Genomic DNA, 24,811 nt, shown 5'->3' on the forward strand with positions numbered 1-24,811 from the left:
TATATTACTTTCAAAACTATTTTTAACGAACTTGTTGTGCCCTCTGCAATTAAGTCAAGCACAGTGCCTAGCACACTTTAAATGTTTAATAAATAATTTTTGTCTTAATAAGCAATATTACATTTAAATAGGACATAGTGCTAGAGTGTGACGACTCACATTTCATGGTGGGTGGCACTTGGTATCCCTATTTGTAAGCATTATTTGTCTATTTTCATATAATTTGCTATTTTGATTTTATAAAGAAAGATAAAGCATAGTTAGCAGAAACGAATAACTTCCTCTGACCAAATCTTTGTTTTTAACAATAAAAGTCTAATTACTCAGCCCAAGAGGCACCAGCTTTAATACTACCTATTTCCTTCTTACATAGATAAACTATATCACAGTTTTGAGAGAACAAACATCCTCCTGAGTATTGACAAACCTAGAATAAGGAAAAAGAAGGGAAGTGAAACTTGTTCTTTCTTCTCTGGTGTCCATTCACTTTTATCCTGCCAAGAGAATCTGGATTGTTTTACAGAGAAACAGTCCTGCCTCACTCTCAATCCAATCCTGGAGGTTCACCCCATCCTCTCTCACCATTACCTCCAAGCTCCAGAAGCAAGCATATGACCTCCTCCTGACCTCCTGACCTTCTGATCTATCACCCAGCTGTATGGCACAGTGAGTGGTTTTGTACCTGATTTGTTACATCTATATTAAGTGTGACTTAATTCTGGGAACTCCAGTGTAAAAAAAATGTTGGGAAAGAGAAGTTTTTCTTTTTCTGGACTGAAACCTTATAAGATAGAAGCCTGGAGCTGCTGATAGCCAATTTTGTCACACCAACACGGAGCTGGCCTGAGAGGGCCATAGAAGAAAACTGTAATTTCTAATGATAACATGTAGGCCTATAAACCAGCTTCTCTTGAGCCAAAATCTACTCAAAATCATACAGGTAGCCTAACAAATTCCCGTTCATGCTCAAGCCAGTTTGAGTTTCTGTCATTCATAACCCAGGAGTCCTAAGGAGAAGACCAAAAAGCTACTGTGCCTTCATTGCCTGGGGGATATCATTTCAGTTCGTTGTCACAAAACCCTTAAGAAGTATGTATCAGTCTTCTCCATTTGATAAGTAGGAAAACCAAAACCCAGAGAAGTTACGAGACGAGGCACATATGAATAGGAAGTACTTGATCTTGGATTTACTCCTACCTTTCCCTGGCTCTAAAACCTACGTCCTTCCCACTACTGAATACAGCAGGAGCAAACTTTATGTGATAAATCACCCTTTTCTAGCTGGGTGTGTGGAAAGCCCCCTAAATAAGAGATATGGATTCCTAGCTTTTTTGACCTGGCTCACCATACCTTTCATATGACCTTGAGCACTTCTTCTTTCTAAATCTCAGGAGCTTTTTGTTTTTGTTTTGTTTTTTTGGTCTACAAAACCATGGGGTTTGGATTAGATACTAATGAGCCAAGTTCTTTCCAGCCCTAAAAAATGTAAAATGTCAATTCTTGACTATTTTCCTGGAATTCCCAAGTTAGGTAGTTGAAGAACCAGACATTGTAGCAAGCCAATAGGCGAAGGTTCCCTCCGTGAACCTTCGCTCCTAATTTGGTCAAATGGATGAGGTATGTGTAATTAAAACTGCAGAAATAACAAGCTTCCGGCCAAGTTCTACCCTCACTTAACCATACTCTTGGGGGTTGATCTCGGGGATGGAGGAGAGCGGATGTTGAACCCAGGGTGGAATTTGGCCTGATATGTGGATTCTTATAATTTCCAAATGATGTCAGTGCACTTATTTGAGAGACTGAGAAAGTGCTGAGTTTAGTCTATTTGACTCCATAAAGAAAAACTGAAAACCGCTGGGCTAAGGCCAGTGTCGACCAATGTTATCAAGCCAAAAACACTTTTGGCAGGGCAAAGTCATTCAGGGATGATAGTACCCAATTCATGTTGGTTTATGGTTGTGGTCTTTCTTTTTGATTAATAGTTTGTTCTGAGATAGGGAATACCAGCCCTGTACTTGTCTGCTGGCTCAGAGAAAGTGGAGCTGCTAAAATGTTTCATCATCTGTTGATCCCAGAACCACTGAGGTTACAGAAATTTCAGCAGCAGCTAAGAGGGGCCAGAGTTGAGTGCCCGTTCAGAAGAGTCAGCAAGCTATGGAAAAAAACTTGTCTAGTTAACGCAACTCAAAATAGAGTTTTGATTCTGTCACACAAATAATGGCTTTGCATTCTTCTTTCTTTTTGACTTTGAATTGGCCTCTCTCAGGGGTTTAAAGCAGAGTTTTGATGATACTAAGATTGTAATGTGCAGGGGACCCAAGGATTCCAATATTCTACCTTGTTCCCTTATTACCCATCCCTTTATTATCCATCCCCTTATTACCCATCTACCCTATTATCTTATTCTACCTTATTACCCATCCCCTACCCCAGGCAGCTCCTTAAGACGATAAAGTACGCTAGGTAAGAGGAGAGAGGGAATGACAAGTTATGTGCAATTAAAGGCAGGTGCACTAGGTTCAAATCTTACTCACTTACCGTAAGAAAACCTTGGGCAATTTTTTCATCTGGAAAAAAAAAGGAATAAAAATAGTACCTTCTCACAGAGTCATTATGAAAACAAAATGAATTACTTTATGCAAAATACTCACTGTTTGGCACATAGTATGAACTCAGTAAATGTTAGCTCTTAATCCTGAAGATGCTATACACATAGAAAACAAAACCAAATGTATACAAGGTAAAAAAATTTTTTTATTGGGACTAATACCTTGTATATCCAATGTGGTGCTCTGGTTAAGACTAAGAGAAGCTTACAAATTAGTCTAATAGCCTACAAAGACTCTATCACTCAACTACAACTCTTGGGTATTATCACCTTCTGGTTGGGCCATACCATACAGGGGACCAGTTTTCATGACAACATTTAAGAAAGCATGCAAATAAAGCAAAAGATGATAAAGTAGTTAGGCACTGAGGGATCTTGGCTTAGCTTAGTGATATATCATCAACGCAGCTGCAAAAAGTAGAAAATAGGATAAGAAGTGCAACTACTTGACATTTTAAAATGTAATGATCACGTCCATTAGTAAATATATCCTGGTCTATATTTAGAATCTGGCTAATCAGATAAGCAACTCCCCATCATCTAGAGAATGGGAGAGTGGTGGGAAAGGAATGGGACTAAGACATCCTTCCCCCGCCTCCAGTCCCCCTGTTTCAGTGATTCTAAAAATGTGGAGGGTGAACCATCCATATCAGACTCATTTGAGATGTTTGCAAAAAGGCAGACATACTGTGATGGTGAAAATTACCCATTAACTTGACTGAGCCATGGGATGCCCATGTATTTGGTTAAGAATTATGTCTGAGTGTATCTGTGAGGGTGTTTCTGGAAGAGATTAACATTTGAATCAGTGGACTGAGTAAAGCAATTTGCCCTCCTCAGTGTGTGTGGGCATCATCCAATCCACTGAGGAACTGAATAGAACAAAAAGGCAGAAGAAAGGGGGAATTCTCTTTTGCTGTCTGACTGGAGCATCTCTTTGAACTGGGACATCAATTTCCTCTAAAACTCAGACTAAAACTTACACCATTGGCTCTCTTGGTTTTCAGGCTGTTACACTCAGTTTGAAACCATACCACAGGTGTCCTGGTTCTCCAGGTTATAGATGGTGATGGTGGAGCTTCTTGGTCTCCATAATCATGTGAGCCAATTCCTCATAATATCTATATCTGTATCTTCCAATAAATCTCTCTCTCTCTCTCTCTCTAGATGATAGATAGTTGATAGATAGATAGGTAGACAGACGATAGATAGAGGATATATAACACATTGGTTCTGTTTCTCTGAAGAGCACTGACTAGTACACATAGTAAAGTGGACTTTTTTAGGGTGAGGGTCAAATATTACAAGTCCCCCAAATGAACTGAAGTTTAAGGATCATTTACCTAATTTACTACAAAGTCACCAGTGGAGATAGTATTATAAAGTGCTCTGAAGTAGTTATATTTAGGCACCTTCCAAGAGGGAGGGGCTATCAGGCCCAGTGGAAATTGCACTAGGCCAGTTGGTGCAGACTCTGGTATCTCTTGTGGGCTCAGCCATTTGAGTCTGGACACATCATGGGCTTTGCTTGCATCTCTCTTCCTTCACTTATCAATGAAGAAAAGCTCTCCCTTGCTTTCTTTATAGAGTTCTTGTGAACCTCAAATGAATTGATGTGTGAAAAAACCTGTAAAACTTATATAACACAAGTAATTATGTATTCCTATGAGCTCAGAAATACCCACCCTTCCCCACTTTTCCTGCAGTTACGGGGAATCAGAGGTTTGTATTTTTCCCCTCAACAGGCTCTCCACAAAGATCATATTCACCAGATAATTGCAGACTTCTTTTTTTTTAATTTTATTTTTTATAAACATATAATATATTTTTATCCCCAGGGGTACAGGTCTGTGAATCACCAGGTTTACACACTTCACAGCACTCACCATAGCACATACCCTCCCCAATGTCCATAACCTCACTCCCCCCAACCCCCCTCCCCCCATCAACCCTCAGTTTGTTTTGTGAGATTAAGAGTCACTTATGGTTTGTCTCCCTCCCAATCCCATCTTGTTTCATTTATTCTTCTCCTACCCCCTTAACCCCCCATGTTGCATCTCCTCTCCCTCATATCAGGGAGATCATATGATAGTTGTCTTTCTCCGATTGACTTATTTCGCTAAGCATGATACCCTCTAATTCCATCCACGTCGTTGCAAATGGCAAGATTTCATTTCTTTTGATGGCTTGCAGACTTCATTTTATTCAGCTTGTGGATTCTGTCACAGGATGGATGCCCATAACTAATGGGAAAGTATCCCACCATCAGTCCAAAGCTTAAAAATATCTATCTTCTCTCATTAATATTATTAAATAGTTCCTGCATTTTAATTCTACCAACCTAGCTTTTGAACTCCAGGCCTGGATCTCCAGCTGTGGCTTGAATATCTTCCCCTAGATATGCTTTTGTATAACCCCAAAACCTCTGTGTGTCCCAGATCGAACTTCGTCATTTCCATCCTGAACAGATTCCTCCTATTGACTTTCTCATTCCTATTCATGGCCTTACCATACTCCCAGCTCCTCCAACTAAAGAACCCAGAGTCAACTTGGAACCCTACACATCCAATCAATCTCTAGCCAAAAAGAGTGTCTCATTCACAGATTCTTTCTTCTCTAAGCCCACCAACACTACCCTCCTTCTGGCCCCCATCTATCACCACATCGGCTTAGACTCATGGCTATGCAGTAGTAAAAATGTTGTAAAGTCAAGTCTAGAAATTTGGCTCAGAGTTGAGTCATTCTTAAATAAGTGAGCATAACAAGAGGACAAAAGACATCAGACATGCATATGGCCTTTCTAGTTGACAAGACCCAGGAGAGGATTCTGGAGGTCTTTGCCCTATGCAGCCTCTGATTTGGAACACACTTAGGGAAGTTCTAGCTGAAACAGAGAGCAGCATCTCTCCTGGGAATGCTGAGATACACTGAGGGATTTTGCTTATTTATCTCACCATCTTTGTATCTTTTCCTGAAAATAACCCACATTCCATGGAGATCGTTGGGTTTTATTTTCATCACACAACAACTCCCTAAGGATGCAGGGCAGGAAGCCGAAAGGAACTGGCTCACAGTGGAATCCCTGAGCCACTGTGACAGACCTGGCCTACCTCCCCCTGGACTTCCGGTTGTATAGGATGAACAACTTCCCAGTTATTCATGGGTCAACTTTTCTCTTGCTTGCAACCAAGTGCAATCTTGGTCAACTAAGAGTGAAAAGACGCATCTGGATCTTGAGCCAAAATCTGTTTGACTCCAACACCTGTTCTTTTAATCTCTACCTTACACTGTAGCTTATCTGAGTCAAGAGCTGTACAAATGGAGAAGACATCAGATATACTAACAGGGCCAGAGCTAGCAACAGACAACCCACACCTGGACAGCCACTCGAAGAGGCACCATCCTCAGCCAGCCATGTCCAACTTTAGTGCAACTTTCCACATGCCAGGAGCCAATTTAGTCATGTCTTAGGGATGGAGTTGGAGTAAGATGCTGATTTGGTTTTCTCAACTTGACGGGAGCTACTCCTTTCCTTTGATGGTTCCCCAGGCTTTCTAACATATACCTTTGCCTCAGGAAATGTTAAGAAACCAGGACCTCAATAATGGAAGGCATAGCCTCCATCAGCATTTGAACCAGATGGTCCTTCCACTCCAGGTGACAGAAAGGAATCCTCTTTGCCTCATGTCCTAGGAAACAAGAGGCCCTCATCTAATTTGATCTATATCTTGTGGCCTGGCATCAAACTAGAAACATGGGTGAAAATAAAAACATAAGGTAGGCCATTTTAGACTAATCAGAACCTTGCTTCCAGAGCATGCCTACAGGGTCCAAATGAAAGAAAATATCACAGTAGAGCAAAACGGGGCTGAGAGGAGCTGGAAGGCGAGAGCAGCCAGCTGACTAACAGCAAAGGAATGCATCATCAGCTTTTATCAGGTTTGACATGGCATCCGTCCTCTGCAGCAGGTCCCATCCTCCAGTGTTTACATTTGTCACATCTCCTTTCCTTCCAAACAAAAGATGCTTGACAGTCTGAATGGATCATGTATAAGGTGCCACGACTCCTCAGCCATCCATGCATACACATTTTTGGATGGGGAGAGGGCAAGTGGAGGGCAGTGGCTACATTTTGAGGGCAATGACACTATGATACCCCTGAAACATGCCCAGTGTAGAAAGAACCGGGAGCTATGATCTCCATCGTGCAAAATTCAATTAACGGCTCTCAGTGTGCTTCAGAGCCCAAGAGGGCAAGAATGAGGCACAAAACATCTCTGCAGGAAAAATTAATGTTTTTGACTTTCTGCCCAGACTAATAAACTTCTTCATGTTTGCAAAATCCTCCTTTCAGTTTTGGTTGTCCTGGCCTCATCTACTGCATGAAAAATCAGTTCACATTTCTCGTCTCAGACTTTTAGAGCAGTTGGAGGTTTGCCTCCATTTTTGTAATTTTTTTTGTAACTAAAAGGGGGTATGGGAGGGTGTGCAGTATGAACATGGGGTACAAGACTCCACTGAACCTTGCATTCTTGACTAGAGTTTTGGCCACAATCTCTACACCTGATTAGGTATATTTCACTTTTGCAAATAACCTCAAACTGTTGACCAGCTACTTATTTGTTTTTAATCACCATCACCATGGGAACACCAAACTTCCATTGCTCAGCCAATCAGCATATTTATTGAAGTTATTGTTATGAGAAGACACAAGACCTCACTGAGACAGGACCCAAGCCCTTAAGGGATGACAGTAAAGAGAGAAAAAAAGTGAATGAAGATTTATGTGTCAGTGCATGTGTGAATTTTTCTTGGAAATGACTCTCTTACTTGCACCTAAAGGATCTGAAATACGGTAAAATGTTATAAGAGAAGAGTACTACCTAATAAGCTCTGTAGACAACTTGGGATGCTTGGGTGAGGGATTGAATCTCAGTGAACCTTGATTTCCTTATCTGTGAAATGGAAAGTACAATGTGGGCTTGGTATGAAGATTAAATAATGTATGAAATAATTTAGTGTGGTGCTTGGCAAGTATTAGGTCATTAATACATGTTAGCTATTGTAATAGGGAGGCAGAGAAGAAGAAAAGACAGAATTGGTGCAGGGATTTTTCTAGAAAGGTATCACACATTGTGTGTCCTAGATGCTATGGGGCTAGAGAAGTGAGAAGTCAAGGAAGGCTGCCTGGAGGAAGTGAGACAGGATTTGGCCCTTGAAAACCAAAAAGGATTCAAACTGAAAGAATTCCTGAGTGTCAGATCTGAGCGAGGGTGGGGTAAATGTAAGGGAAAGGAGGATAGAAATTGGGCTAAGGATAAGTAAGGTTTAGTCTTACTGTTAGAGACTGAGGTTGAGGAAATAGTAGTATTCAAGCACAGAGAATTAGTAGAATCCAGTCCACTAAATGACGGCAAGGAGATGTGGCTAAGACAGATGGCCTACATTGCCTGAAAGTGAGTGATGAGTTAGACAATGAGAGTCTTGGATCAAAACAAGTAGTTTCTCCAGAGTGTTGTTAGAGCATGCTGCCCCAGCCCACTTGCCCTTCTGTGCAGGTTCATGCAAGCTCACTGCAGTCAGTGACTGTGCTCACCAACGACAAAGGCAGTACTATTTCCCTGTTATTCGTCCCAGAAATCAGCCCCACTGGAGTTGCTGCCCACTAAACACAATCTCTTGGAACCATGAAAGGGGAAAAAGTCACTCTCCAGCAATTGCCACTCCCATTCTGCATCTATCAGCCTTCTGTTCTCCTCCACAAGGCCATGTTTTCCACAGCTCTATGTGATATTTTCATGCAGGGAAGAGAAGAGAGGACAAGGGTGGGCCTTCCCTTCTAAATCTTTTACTCTCCTTCCAAACCACTTTTGAGATGAAGGTTGCTGTAGTCAAAGGAAAAAGAAATGAGAACTTCTCAAGTGTAAGCTCTGCTCTCTCTATAGTTATGACTTACGGTTGTCTTTAAACTCTCTGCCATGTTTTCCTCGTGTGTGAATCTGAGTGTGAACAACTACTTTATTAGGCTACAGTGAACTTCAGATAGTTACCATTTCTGGTACTTTTCACCCATTCCTCAAGAACTGTGTGTCCATTTCTTTTTCTTTCTGAGACTCCTTTTCCTTCACACTGAATAACTTCGTTTTGCATTTCTTGGTAAAGCAGGGCTGGTGGCAATGACTTGGCCTAACATTTTTATCTCAAAACGTCTTCATTCTGCCTACATTATTGAAGGATATATTTGCTGGATATAGAATTCAAGATTGACAGATTTTTTTTTTTCTTTTAGCACTTTAAGATGTTCTTGCACTGGCTTTTGGCATCCATGGTTTCTGATGAAGTGTCTATAGTCAGAGGAAGGTTTTCTCACCTATGCAATGTGCCTTTTTTTTTTTTTTTGCTAATTTTAAGATTTCTTTTATATCTTTTCTATTGTTTGACTATAATATACCCAGATGCAATTTCCATTGATTTTTTTATTCTATTTCATTGTGCTATGCTTCTTCCCAGAATGTTCTCTGCTATTTTCATTGTTGCATCCTTAGTGCCTAGAAAAGAGTCTGGGTCTGCCCTGTGAGGCTCAGAGATGTACACTTTTCCCAAATCATGCAGCCACTGGGTTTTAAGAGTCAGAATTTAGAACCACTTCTCTTTTGACTCCCTGCTTGTGTTTCTACCCTACACCAAGGCTGGCAAAACTCAACATTGCATTTCTCATATTAGTTGATGTGCTTTCTCTACAGCTGGCATTTCCCGGTTAGGAGGTTTGGGTCATTCTCTCCATTGGTCTATTTCCCATAGAAACAAGACCTGACTTTAAAGTGCTTAATTTGCATCAAATTAATAGTAACCTTAATATAAGATGAGCTCTCTCTTCTCTATATGAAAATATTAGATTCTGTAAAAGGGACCTAGCATGAGAGAAACTGTAGTCTAATAGATCTTTACTTTGAAAACCAGCAGATCAAAAGGTTTTAAAACCATGTTAAAGTTTATTTCTTCATTACCAAGAGGAAAAACAAACATGTATGGAGTCATTTTTATTTATAGCATAATACACTTGATAAATACTAATTTATTGAAGAGACTGTCTTTTTTCCACTGCATATTTTTTCCTGCTTTGTCGAGGATTATTTGACCATAAAGTTGAGGGTCCATATCTGGGCTCTCTACTCTGTTCCATTGGTCTATGTGTCTGTTTTTGTGCCAGTACCATGCTGTCTTGGAGATCAGAGCTTTGTAGTAAAGCTTGAAATCAGGCAACGCGATGACCCCAGTTTTGTTTTTCTTTTTCAATATGGATGGGACTGGAAGAGATTATGCTAAGTGAAATCAGTCAAGCATAGAGAGTCAATTATCATATGGTTTTGCTTATTTGTGGAGCATAAGGAATAACACGGAGGACATGGGGAGATGGAGAGAAGTGAGTTGGGGGAAACTGGAGGAGGAGACAAACCATGAGAGACTGTGGACTCAGAAACAAACTGAGGGTTTTGGAGGGGAGGGGAGTGGGAGGTTGGGTGAGCCTGGTGGTAGGTATTATGGAGGGCACATATTGCACGGAGCACTGGGTGCATAAACAATGAATTCTGGAACACTGAAAAGAAATTAAAAAAAAAATTGTTTTAAAAAAAATAAATACAAATTTATACATCATGATTTACAAGATAAATCAAAGGAGTCCCATCCCTCAGATCTTTCACATGTGAGTACCAGGTACAAAGAAGTACCAAATAAAATGGGTAATTGAAACACACTCGTGGAATATTGTATTCCTAAATATCTGCATGTTTTTCAAATGTACTCATATGCATTGTTTCATTTGATCTTCTGACATTTTTGTGAGGCGTATGTGATATCTATTATCATTTTTAAACCTACAGTTTACATTTAAAGCTCGGGGGAGTTATTACTAATAAGTAGAAGAGCGAAGATTTAGATACGGATCTTTTAAACCTAAATCCTATTTCCTTAGGGTTCACTAGGCTGCTTGAAGCAGTTATATATAGATAAGATAAAATATTTGCTCCAGCTAAAACCAGAGGGAGTAACTGAGTATCAGATGGGCAGTGCTAGTGAATGTTCATATTTACCAGAGGTGAGATGGAATTGGTTGGGAACACATGTGAATATGCAATGTGCACATGACATATACACATATGTACACATTCATATGCATATGTTTTTACATATGGACACGTGCATACATTCACATATGTGTATGTAATATACTTGGGAACATGCATATATTATATATATAGCTGGGGGAATTAAAGTATGATACTATAATAAGCTGATTGAATGAAGAAGAAATGAGTTGAACTTTGGAAAAGAATCAATATTGAAAAGAGGAAAGATTAGAAGAAATGAGAAATTGTCCCTGGTGCCAGTCAGTCCATTTGACAGGAACAGAAAGGGTTTAGCACTCTAGACACCATTGTCTCTGCACCCATGGAGACCTGTTTCATTGATCTTGGCACTCTTTCCCACTGAGCTTGGATACAACCACAGTCTTCAAAACTGCACTCCAAGCAGACACTGCCAATAGATCAGAGATCAGAAAGGCTCCAGCAACACCATAGGCAATCCTCAAGAATTCCATTCTCACAGTATTTTTAACTGAGCACAATAAAACTTGAGGACCTTCCCTTTAAGTTCTTTCATTTAATGAATCATTGATCCACCAGTATGATTTGCTCTAAAGCTAGCTCTTCTTTCTTCAGATCTTAACTGAGATTTCACAACTCCCCAAGAAACTTCCTTATGACCCCACTTACAATATAGTAGTCCTCCCAGTTCTTTATCTCGACCGCCCAAACAAGCTTCCTTCAGAGCATTTATTTTTTGCTTGCTATGTGTCCTGTCTCCCTCACTGGACTGAAACAGAGGACATGTCTGCTGAGCTCTCCCTTGTATCTCTAGCACAATCCATGTGATTCAGTGATTCAAGGAGTGTACCGGCAAATGAATTAATGAATGAACACACTTCATGCCTGACCTCAGTTGGCTCAGAGTCTAGGGTGAAAGTCTTTCATGTGAACAGACAAAAAATGCTATCAACCCATCAACAAACCCAAACAACACCTAAGCAAACTGCTAGGAGAGAACAAAGAGGGCAACTGGAAGACTTTCCAGAGAGATGATTCTTGAAGGTGGGTAGAGATCAGCAAAGCAAAGACATAAGAGTGGATATTGAAGCTCAAAGGCAAATTTAAAATGATAGCACTGAGGATGAATTAGCTGAAACAAAAGGAGGTGTCATTAGGGTGGGAATGCATAAGTGGCCAGTGAGGAGGCCACAAAGGCCAGAGGAGGCTACATCAACAACAACCCTCAGCTAATTGCTTCTTCGGGGCCTCCTGCCCAGCTCCCAAAGCTCTGCCTCTCGGACTGCTTCCCTAGGAATCCTGTTCATTTTTATAATGAACGTGCTTCTCTTCGGTAGACAGTTTAAGCCCAGAAATGGAATAAGATTATCTTTGTGTTTATTTTAGTCTCACTTTAAGGATTTTATCTCTAGTAAACCCACCATCATGGGTCACCATAACAGGACACGATAGGAAGAGCCACTTTCAAAAAAAAAAAAAAAGAAAGAAAGAAAGGAAAGAAAGAAAGAGAGAAAGGCAATTATTTTTCCCAAACCCATTAAACTGTCATGAAGTTATTCCTTATTTACAAATGCAGATTCATTGCCCCAGGAGAGGAGGGCAGAGATGAAATCCTGAGGTACACGACAGTTCTGGTGTCTGGACTTTAGGGAAAATTTTTTAGGGTTTTATGAAGAATTAGCTTTCATACTAAACTTTATTAAATTCTATCCCTGAATCCCTTCCCCTTTGGAAAGGACCTCTCAGCCATTAAGCCTGGAGAACAGCCCACGTCGGATGAATTCCAAATGAAATGTAGTGGAGGGTCTGAAATCCTCTGAACACAGACAACAGAAGTCTCATTAAATGTGTATAGACACTCGCAACAAAGCCCGCCTCACTTAAAGCCCAAGAATGGAGAGACTGGGGGTGAGGCCTGGTCAGGGGTCTCAGGGGCACAGACAAAAAGAAAGCTGCAAGGAGAAAGCAAACACCACTCTCCCTCATGAGATTTTCTTCCCCCAATTGCAAAGGGAAAATCATTTGGAAATGCCAATTAGCCTCAATTCTTTTTGTCCATTTTAATTTTCTTTCCCTTACCAAATCAAGATCTGTGACTGCTTAATTGCAGCTCAAATTCTGGTAAAATATGAAAAGGACAAAAATGGTTAAAAAAAAAAAAAGCTGAGGTTTGGGACCCAAGTATTTAATTTACCTTGATGTAATAAGCTCATTGGTAATATCTCAAAAAAGAGAAGATTATGTTTTGGGGCAAAAAGAGAAAATCCCCTCACTTTCACTCCCTATATCCTTTCCAGGAAACAAAAATAATTAATTCTCAGCTGCCAGCAATATAAAATATAAATTTGGGGACTATTCCTATTTTTTTGTCTTTTGGGGGTTTTTTTGGTCCATTTCAAGAGGAGTTTTTCCTTAAAACACAGCCAATGTTACACAGTTAGTAGACAAACCACTTATTCTCTTCTCAGGCCCGACAAGCTTGGACAGCACAGATTCTGTGAAGTTTGATTCTATCACAAAAGAAAAACCTAGAAAGTGTACAGAGGGGAAGAAGTACATGGTTGAGAACTCCTTGGAGGTATTTTAGCAAGAAAATATTCTTTAGCTAAATTAGTACTGAAGCTTTTGCTGATACTTAATAAATATTACCATTAGGGTATGTCTTCAAAGCTCACACCTGCAACTTGTTCACACCTTGATGTTTCTAGAATTGCAATATGTTTTACAATTAAAATGTTCATTTATTTAATGTAATGGTGCTTCTTTTGTTCTTGCAAGCTATTATTAATTTGACAGTGAATTTTATAGTGACACTTGAATATTCAAAAAATTATTATTACTAATTATCATTATTATTATTAGGTAAAGTGAAGAAATGACACAAGAAGACACCATATGAGGAGACTCTGCCTGTCCTACGATATTGGTAGGATTCGTGGATTAGTAAATGAACAAGTGGTGGTGGTGGTGGATTAGTAAATGAACAATTAAGTGGTCAGATCATGAATGATCTTAAGTACAATGCTCTGAGTTTGTAAAATTATGGTCCACAATGTTTAATGTGTTTTGAACAATGGAAACATTCCAATGTTTTGAACATTGGAAACAACGGAACAATGGAAACATGTCCCGATGGAGACAAAGAGCAAGATTTGAGTGATATTTGGAAAGTAGAACTGTCACAATTTGGTGACCCACTGGATGCAGACAGCCTTCCTTGGTTTCTCATGTATGGGAAATCAGGCATAGATGTTGAGTTTCCTCAGTCTGCATGAAGTTTACAATGGAAAGCACCAACTAGGCCTCTAGGCTAAGTATCTAGTAAATCAAACCTTTGGAAGCTCTATGCTCTGCAATGCACACTAAATCTCTCAACCACTCAGCCTGAGACCCCTCGAGTATAACAGGTATGCCAACACATGAAGCATCCCTGAAGACAAAGAAAAATCATTGCTCATGCTGCAGAGACAAATTTTAAAGGTAACACCACTGTGTCAGAAGGAGGAGATGCATAAAATGATATCCAGAGAATGTCACCTCCATGCAAACCTCACCAAGGACAATATCACATCTAAAGTTGAAGAGGTTCTTAGCTCTTAAGAAATTGATTATGGAGATCTAAACTAAGTAGGAAAATTCATCAACTATGTAGATTATCGTGCCTTTCAAGTAAAATCCAGATTTCTTAGTCCCATATACAACTCATCATTCTTCCTCCATAGCTTTATGCATCTATCTGCATAATTATTAATAACAACTACCACTTACTGAGCATTTACTATGTGCCAGGCATTTTGCTAAGCACTTTACATTATCTCATTTAACCCTCAGATTAATTTTATATGATTTATCATCATCATCATCATCATCATCATCATCCTGATTTATAGATGAGAATGCTGAGAGTCTCTGAGATCAGTCAACCTGTCTGAAGTAAGATATTTATAAGCAGCAGTTCTGAGAATCAAACTCAAGTCTAACCATGAACCTCCTTTAGGACCAACACTCTCACAGAATACAACTAAAATCTCTGGAAAATTTAAAAAGAAATATTTGAAAGTGATACATAATAATTAAAAGCAAAAAAATATCGTAGGACAGGAGAACTGACATTGAGAACAGGCTAAAATTCTAGTAGAGGAGTCCTGGGTAGCTCAGTCAGTTAAGCATCTGACTCTTGATCTCTGCTAAGGTCTTGATCTCATAGTCATGAGTTCAAGTCCCACACTGGGCTCCATGGAACCTGCTTTGAACACTTAAACTAAATTACATTAAATTCCAGTAGAAAGCCCAATCTTACTGAGTTGAAGAACCAAAGAACAGACTTGAAGGCAATTCCAGACACTGAAAAGTACGGAGGATAACCCCAGGAAGGAGAAAGCCGGAAAGACAGAGTCCTAATTTCTATGTATAAACCATGTCCAAATCTCTGGCTAAGTCCTAAATCATGAAAACATGAAGCATACTGCAAGCAGATCAGTAAAGAATAACAGATTCAGTTGACATTAAAGCTTCCACCCAACATAGAGGAACCAATGTTTGCACCTAGAGTGCAGCCCATTTAGGTGCCCACCAGGAAAACAACAACAATAAAATCCACTTTTTGGAAGAATACACCCAAACCCAAATTCTCTACAACATAGCATTCAGAGTCCACAATACAAACCAAAATTGATCAATATACAAAGAAACAGGAAATGTGATATATTTTTAAAAGAAAAGGCAATCAATGAAGACCACCCTGAGATGACCCAGATATTGGAATTAGCAGATAAAACTTTTAAAGCAGCTATTTAACTATATTTAAGAATGTGAAGAAAAATGTATTATAATGGATAAGAATGTAGTAAACTCAGTAAAGAAGCAGAAAACATAACATAACCAAATGGAAATTCCAAAACTGAAAAATAAATACCTGAAAAAAAACTCCCTGGATATGACAGCAGTGGACAATGAATATAAAAATAGATCAATGGCAATAATTCCAATATAAAGAACAAAAAAAGAAAAAGATTTTTTTTTAAATGAGAGAGGAAAAAATCTTAGGGCTCTATAGACAATATCGAAAGGCCTTTTATTATGATGATGATGATGATGTTATGTTAGTCATCATACAGTACCTCATTAGTTCCATGATTCATTGTTTGTGTATAACACTCAGTGCTACATTCAATATGTGCCCTCCTTATTACCCATCACTGGACTAGCCCATCCCCCAATGCCCCTCTCCTCTAAAACCCTCAGTTTGTTTCTCAGAGTCCACAGTCTGCCCCTCTGATTGGCCCCCTTTCATTTTTCCCTTCCTTCTCCTAATCTCCTCCATGCTATGCCTTATGTTCCACAAATAAGTGAAACCATATGATAATTGACTTTCTCTACTTGACTTATTTCACTTAGCATAATCTCCTCCAGTTTCATCTATGTTGATGCAAAAGTTGGGTATTCATCCTTTCTGATGGCTGAGTAATATTCTATTTTATATATGGACTACATATTCTTTATCCATTCATCTGCTGAGGGGCATCTCAGCTCTTTATACAGCTTGGATATTGTGGACATTGCTGCTATGAACATTGGAATGCATGTGGCTCTTCTTTTCACTACATCTGTATCATTGGGGTAAATACCCAGTAGTGCAATTGCTGGGTCATAGGGTAGCTCTATTTTTAACTTTTTGAGGAAACTCCACACTGTTTTCCAAAGTGGCTGTACCACCTTGCATTCCCACTAACAATGTAAGAGGGTTCCCCTTTCTCCACAACTTCTCCAACATCTGTAGTTTCTTGCCTTGTCAATTTTTGCCATTCTAACTGGTGTACGATGGTATCTCAATGTGGTTTTCATTTGAATGTCGCTGGTGGCTAATATCAAAAGGTCTTACATGAATACAGCAAAGACAGAAAAGAAGAGGAGCAAGAGAATAGGCAGGGGGGTGGGAAAGATTTAAGAGATAATGACTAAAAATTTCCCAAATTTGTGAAAGACTTGAAACACAGAGTCAGGAATCTCAGTGAACACCAAGCAAGATATATGCAAAGAAACATGCCTAGGAACATCATAGCGAGACTGATGAGACCAAATATAAAGAGAAAACCTTGAAAGCAGCCAAAGAAAAATGGCACATTACTGTATCTGAGCTCTAACTTTTCATCAAAAGCCAAAAGGCAGTGAAATAAAATAATTTAAGTATTCAAAGAAAACTACTCTCAACCAGATGTCTCTAGATACCAAAAATAGACTTTGACAATAAGGGCAAACTAAAGACATTTTTAGATTTAAGAAAATTCATTGCCAGGAGGCCTGAACGTAAAAACAAACAAACAAACAAACAAACAAACAAACAGTTACAGGAAGTCCTTCAGGCTGAAAGGAAGTGACACCAAATGATCTTCAGGGAAGAATGAATAGAATCAGAGGGGTAAATATGTGGGTAAATACAAAGGGCTATTTTTCTCCTCTTAATTTGTTTAGGACATACAATTGTTTAAAGCAAAAAACAATATTGTACTGTGGGATTCATAACATATGTAGATATAATACATGAGGAGTATAGCATGAAGGATGAGAAAGTTATGAAATGTAACAATATTAATTCTAATTATACTATTAAAAGTTAGGGATATGCAGTTGTAATTCCTGCAGAAATCACTAAGAAAAAATGCAAAGAAATACAGCTAAACAGCCAACAGATAAAACGTTATTCTTAAAAAAATTCAGCTAATCCAATAGAAAGAAGGAAAAGAAGAACATAGGAACAAAAACCAAAAGGCACAAATGGAAAACAACTAGTAATATTGCAGTATCGAATTCAATCAATCAAAAATTAAATATCAATAAACTAAAGACTCCAATTAAAGGGCAGAGACTGCTAGAACAAATTTAAAAAGGAAGACCCAGACATATGCAGTCTACATGAGATAAACTTAAATACAAAGCCACAGACTGAATGAAGTAGAGGGACAGAAAATTCTTGCCATGCAAATAGTAAGCATAAGAAGGCTGGAACAGCAGTACTATTAGATACAGATGACCTCAAGATAGAGGAGATGATAGAGTTGAAGAGGAACATTTGATGATATGAAATGCTCAATTTTTCAGGATGACATGAAAATCACCAATGTATGTGTGCCTCCTAACAGAGTTTCAAACTACATAAAGCAAAAATTGATAGGAGCAAAGGGATACACAACTCCATCATCAGAGTTAGAGAATTTAACATATCCTTTCTGGAAACTGATAGAACTAGACAAGAAATAGGTAAAGACATGGAATATATGAACAACACTATCAGCCACCTTAACCTAATTGATAATTTATAGAACACAACACCAGCAACAGTAGAATGTATGTGCTTCTTAAGTGCATAGGGTATGTTCAGCAAGACACATCACAGATGAGGCCATGAACAGGTCTCAATACATGTAAAATGGATGAAATAATGCAGAGGACATTTTCTAACAATAATGAAATAAAATTGGAGAGCAAAAACAATAAGATATAGAGAAAAATTCCAAATACTTGGAAATTAACTAACACACTTCCAAATAAGCTATGAGTAAAGAACAAATCATGTGATGTAGGGAGTGAGAAAATATGTTGAATTGAATGAAAAACAACATATCCAAATTTGATAGCTGTGGCCCAGAGAAAAGTTTATAGATATAAAAGCTTGTATCACACACACACACACACACACACACACACACACACACACAAAGAGTATTAATTTGTTAGGATTACTATAACAAAGCCCACACACTGGGTGGTTCAAACAGCAGAAATTCATTTTCTTATGATTCTAGGGGCTGAAAGTCCAAGATTAAAGTATTGGCAGGTTTGGTTTCTTCTAGGATCTCTCTCATCTCCTCAATGGCATTTTATCTCTTCTTTCACATGATCTTTCCTCTGCATCCGTGTCCTCATTTCCTCTTCTTACAAGGAGGCTGGTCTTATTGTATTAGAGCCCACCCTGTTACTCCTTTAACCTTACTTACTCATCTCCAAATACAGTCCCATGCTGAAGTGCTGGGGGCTAGGACTCCAACATATACATAAAGGGGAGAAAAATTCAGCCCAGGATGAAAGGTCAGAAATCAATGACTCAATGTTCCAATGTAAGAAACTAAAGAGTAAAATAAATAATAATAATAAGAAGAAGAAGAAACGTAGAAGAAAGGAAAGAATAAAGATTTTTTAAATCCATTTTTAAAAAAGATTTTATTTATTTATTTGACAGACAGAGATCACAAGTAGGCAGAGAGGCAGGCAGAGAGAGAAGGGAAGCAGGCTCCCTGCCAAGGAGAGATCCGGATGCGGGACTCCATCCCAGGATCCCGGGATCATGACCTGAGCCAAAAGCAGAGGCTTTAACCCACTGAGCCACCCAGGTGCCCCTAAATCCATTTTTAAAAACACAAACAATAGAGAAAATTAACATGGCCAAAAGTTGAGTTCTTGGTTTTCAAACATTGATAAATTCCTAGCAAAACTGACTTGAAAGAAAGAGAACACCAAGTGCTAATATTAAAAATGCAAGATAAGGATTAGCATTACAGACCTTACAGATGTAAAAATGATAATAATAGAATTTTATGAGCATCGTTGCACCAAAAAATTTGACAAATGAAATGGACAAATTTCTTTGAAAATATGACTGGGAACTGACACTAGAAGAAACAGAAAACCTGCAGAGTCACAGACCTACTGAAGAAGTTAAACTCATTATCAGAGAACTCCCAACAAATGGAACTCCAGTCCATGGTTTCAATGATGCAATACCGCAAACATTTAAGGGGAAAAAAACCACTATCCAAACTTTTTCATAAAATTGAGGAAGAATGCATACTTCTTAAGTTGTTTCATGAGAACAGCATAACTCTAAAGCAAAACCTGACAAAGATATTACACAAGAAAAAGTTACAGACCCATATTCTTCATGATTACAGATGTAAAATCCTTAACCAAATATTCTCAAATTGAACCCAGCAATGTACAGGAAAAGGATAACACATTACACCCAAGTTGAATGTATCCTAGAAATGCCAAGTTTTAACATTCAAAAAGTAATCAGTGCAATTCAGCATATTAAAAGAATAAAGGAGAAAAAAACACATGTGATGTTTTAATAGATTCAAAGCATAGGCATACAAAGTGTATACACATACAAAAGGATACTGCTCAGTGATAACATGGAATGAAGCACCAGTGCAAGCAAAAAAATGGATAAATCTCAAAAACATTGAAAGAAACCTTACACAAAAGAGGATAAAACATAAAAATCTATTTCTAAAAATTTTAGAACAGGCAAACAAATCCATAGTGGAGAAAGATCAGACTAGAACAGGCAAAAATATCTATGGTAGAGAAAGATCAGAACAATGGTTGCTTCTGAAGGTGCAGGAGCAGGAAATGATTGGGAATAGTCAAGAGGGAATTTTCTAGGGTGATGGTAACGTTTTATATCTTGATAGGGCAATGGATGACACATTCAACAAAACTCACCAAATGGTATATGTGAGATTAATGCTTTTCATTGTATGTAAATTTTATCTCAAATGGAAAATTCTCAAAAGATCACAAATATCAAACTCTAGTTAATGGCATGCATGCAAAGGGTTAAGGGGAGATTGTATTGATATGTGCAACTTACAATGAAATGTAATTAAAAATGGATCAGCAGGGACGCCTGGGTGGCTCAGTTGGTTGGACGACTGCCTTCGGCTCAGGTCATGATCCTGGGGTCCCGGGATCGAGTCCCGCATTGGGCTCCCAGCTCCACGGGGAGTCTGCTTCTCCCTCTGACCTTCTCCTCACTCATGCTCTCTCTCACTGCCTCTCTCTCAAATAAATAAATAAAATCTTTAAAAAAAAATGGATCAGCAGATAGATAGGTAAATGGTAAAACAACTAAATTGTTAATTCTAAAATTGAGTGATATATGTTCACTGTATAATAACTTCAACTTTTGAGCATGTTTGATACTTTTTATAATAAAAATGTTGGGGGTGGATAAGAGATCAGCATGCACAGAGAGAGAAAAAAAGGCCTCGAGTCTGTTCAACTCCAAAATCCAATCTCTCAACTCTTATCTGTTTATTTCTTCCTTATGAATTCAACTAAGTGAGCTACTCTCATTTCCCCAACAATCCCACCTTTTCTCAGCTCTTTGCCTTCGTACAAGGTATTTTTCCCACCTATAAAACTCCTTCTCACTAATTTTTCATGAGCAGACCCTATGAAATTAGCAGCAAATCCATTTCTTCCATTCAGCAATTCCCTCCCTTACACTGCCCAAGAACCCCAGAGACTTCTACAGTTCAGAGGGTGTTAACCTGGTTTCCCACTGAAAGGGACAGAAGGAACAAGGGACTGATCAGCCACTATGTTGCCATTGAAGACTGGCCCTGAGGACCCAACACCTGGCAACTATGTCAGCTCACTATCTCACAGTGGTTCCTGGACCACAATGATCCTGGCCACTCAGGGTTCCACTCTGAAATGCTTATTTACATGATGGGAGCTCAGATCCTCAGCGTTTTTGATGCATTTGAAGTCTAAGCCCTCCCAGAAGCACAGAGTCAGGATGGCCCATGATGATGTCTGCTAGTTCTTGGACCCAGAACTGCTGTCTCTTTTCCCTCTGGGGTCAAGCAGCTTTTCTTTATACCTTCAAAACACTCTTTTCTCCAAATTGTAGGGCTGTATATCACCCTTCTACGTGAGTAATAATAATCGTGACACTCTACTACTACTACTAGTGGCAATAATAATAATAGTTCTTGGTGACTTAGAAGTGGTTTATTCTTCCAAGAGAAACTTTCCAAGTGGGTGTGAGATTTCCATACCCACTGCAGCAGGAAGAATTGGGTGGGGAGAGAACGGAGGTGTGCAGGAGGTACCACTTTCAATGCTTCCAAGAGCAATATTATGACACCTATCACACTGGGAAATACTTTTTAAAGCACAAGTTTTGGTTTTTGATGTAGTATCCTACTACTTGTATGTATGAGTATTTCCAAATGTATGTTGATGCGATGGTGATTAATAAAATACAAATTAATTTAAAGACATTGCTAATTCATAGTGGCCTCTATCATTTCCTATATATCAGTCTGTGAGTGTCAAATGTCCAGCAACTCCTGTACATGTGAGTGGAGGTGGAGGACAATAAAGCAAATTTTAGGATTCTAAGATAGTGTTTATACTCAAAACAAAGTATGCCATTCATCTAATACTCTTCCCCTTATTTTATCTAATATCTTTATTCATCCCCTTGTTATTTTTTGAGCCTCTTCCATGTGCCACACAATGTACTTAGGTGCCACACCTACTGTTATGAGAAATATAGACATTTTCCCTGATTTCAAGAAGGCCAGAAGTGAGCTAGCATGCCATGAATTAAGCCATCACTGAATGAGTGGTAAGCACCACTTTAAGGAAATACCTAGTAGTAAGGGAGGAATTATCAGGGCAACCTAACTAACCAGAGGAGGATCCGGCAAGATTTCCAAAGAGAGCTCTATTTAAGCTCGGGCTTGAAGGATATCAGGCATTAGCCAAGCGAAGAAGGAAAGGAAAGAATATTCTGGAGTAGATCAGGGAAGGGCTTGGATAATGGCTAGAGGCAAGAGGATGAAGGGAAACTTGAAAGAGCTGAAAGATGCTCTATAACACTGAGGTATAGTGTACTATTCCGGGGGCAACAGGGAGATGACATTGGAGAGGCAGGCACCAGCCCAATACTAAGGGACTTAGGGAGCCATGTTAAGTTTGAGAAAACTGAACACCAAAGCATACCAAGAAAGTTACTCATTGGGCACAGAGCCAGGCTAGACTCCAACTTCACCAGGTTTTAAACTAAAACCTGCTTATTGACTCCCCTAAGATAGGACCGAGGGCGGTCATTACCACAGGAGGAGGATGACATGCAGGGGACCTGAGCCCAAGCTTGTGTCATTGACTAAGTGCAAACAGTAGGTGAGAATACGTTGGTCCTTATCACCCACCTGGGACTGTGGGGGCTAATTAATCATCGTGACAGCTCCCTGGATGCAGTCAAAAGGATTATTTTTTTCCTGAATGCTGCTAGTTTAACCTGCCCAAGGCAAGACTTCACTTTACGACACTGAGACGAAGCCTTGTTGAAAATGATGAATGCCTTTTGGAAAAGAATAACATTTTGATAAAGGCCCTTCCAACCAGGCTCCAGGTTAGAATAGAGTGGTTTTCTGTGAGTGTTTTTATAGCCATTTTACAAGAAAGCCAGCTTTATCTCCGGTCTCCAAATCAACTAACCTAGAGAGGCCTTTTACGATTAAAAATCAAATAAATAACTTGCCGTTGTATCTGGCTTTCATGAGTAATTACAGCAGGAGCTGCCACTTAGATCCCAACTTTCTGCCAAAGCCCTGTGTGGGTCTCATTATTCTAGCTTCTGACTCCCCAGCAGCTCCTGAAGATCACGATTTGGGTTTAAGCAGCAAACAGGGCCTCGTCTCTGCCCAGAAAATAGATGTTAGAAGAGCTTTGGGGGCTTCTTGCTGCACAGTGTGACTTTATCCTGTTTTTTGGGCATTAATTTAGCCTTTTTCTCCTTATAATCCTCCATTTTCTTGATCGGAAAATGCTTCGGTGTAAAGAGAAAGAAGAAGAAAAGAGACGGAGGGAGGAAACAGGCAGAAAAGCGACTTCCAGGAAGCACTGGGAAGCCTACGGACGAGAAGGAGAAAAATGCCCCTTTTTTGTTGCAGCTGGGTGGAGGTGCCTCCTATCCCAGATCCGAGATCTTCTGGTTACACCCTTCCCTATAGCCTGAATTCCACTTACTGGGTTGGGGGGGAAAAGGGACTAGGAAGAAGCCCATCTGGGCATGTTCCAAGGAAGTCCGTGCTGGCAGAGGGCAATTCCCATCTCTGACTCAAAAGGGAAGGTCAAGACTAAGAAAGGAGCCAACTTAGAAGCAGAGACTGTTAGCTTTTGTCTGCCTAATGGAGGAATCATCAAGACACACGTATCTCAGAAGTACATGCATGTGTGTGTGTACGTGTTGCACCTATAATAGGGCAACTAGATAATATATACTATGAATAACTAACGAGTAGGTTGAACCTGCCTTTAACTGTTTCTGCCACTTCTATATACAATTTACTTAGATGATAAAATATCATTACTAGTTACTATTAGCATACTTAGATCCTTTTAATGAAAGCTTTGGGTAAAAAGGCTTTGAATGCTAAAAGGGAAACAAGCCTTATAAAGGTATATATTCTTTATCCCGATAATTCTACTTTATTTTTTTTCTTTTAGAGAGACAGAGCACGTAGGTATGAGCAATGAGGAGGGGCAAGAGGGAGAGAAAGAGAGAGAGAGAGAAAATCTTCAGCAGGCTCTTTGCCCAAAGCAGAGCCCAATGCTGGGCTTGATTTCTCCACTTTGAGATCATGACCTGAGCCGAAATCAAGAGTTGGACCCTTAACCAACTGAGTCACCCAGGTGCTCCCCAGTAATTCTACTTTATACTAAGAATTTATACTCAGGATCTATCTGAGCATACCAAAGATTTATCTATAGGAGTACTGCTGAAAAAAAAAATAGATGTTTTTGTCCTCCCAAAATTCATATATTGAAACCCTAATCCTTTTTGCAATGGTGTTTGGAGGTGGGGTCTTTGGGAGGTAATTAGGTCATGAGGGGGGTAGGGTTCTCATGATGGGACTAGTACCCTTGTAAAAAAGACTCAAGAGAGCTCCCTTGTCCCTTCCACCAGGTGAGGACACAAGGAGAAGTTAGCAGTTTGCAATCCAGAAGAAGCTCTCACTAGAACCCAACCAAGCTGGCAACTTGATCTTGGGACTGCCAGCCTCCAGATCCATAAGAAATATATTTCTATTGTTAATAAGCCACCCAGTTTATCATATTCTCGAACAGCAGCCTGAATGGACTAACACAAGTATTAATTGCCAAGTAATTTACAATATAAATAACCAACAATATAGGATTATTGAAATCATGGCACATCATAAAAAATCAATCCTCTCAAGCTATTAAAAATTATGTTGTTGGAGAATATTAATTCACTTAAGCAGATAAGAAATAT

Source organism: Enhydra lutris, unplaced genomic scaffold (genome assembly GCF_002288905.1).
Source record: "Enhydra lutris kenyoni isolate GAN:26980312 unplaced genomic scaffold, ASM228890v2 scaffoldscaffold55, whole genome shotgun sequence".
In the NCBI taxonomy this organism is placed as follows: domain Eukaryota; kingdom Metazoa; phylum Chordata; class Mammalia; order Carnivora; family Mustelidae; genus Enhydra; species Enhydra lutris.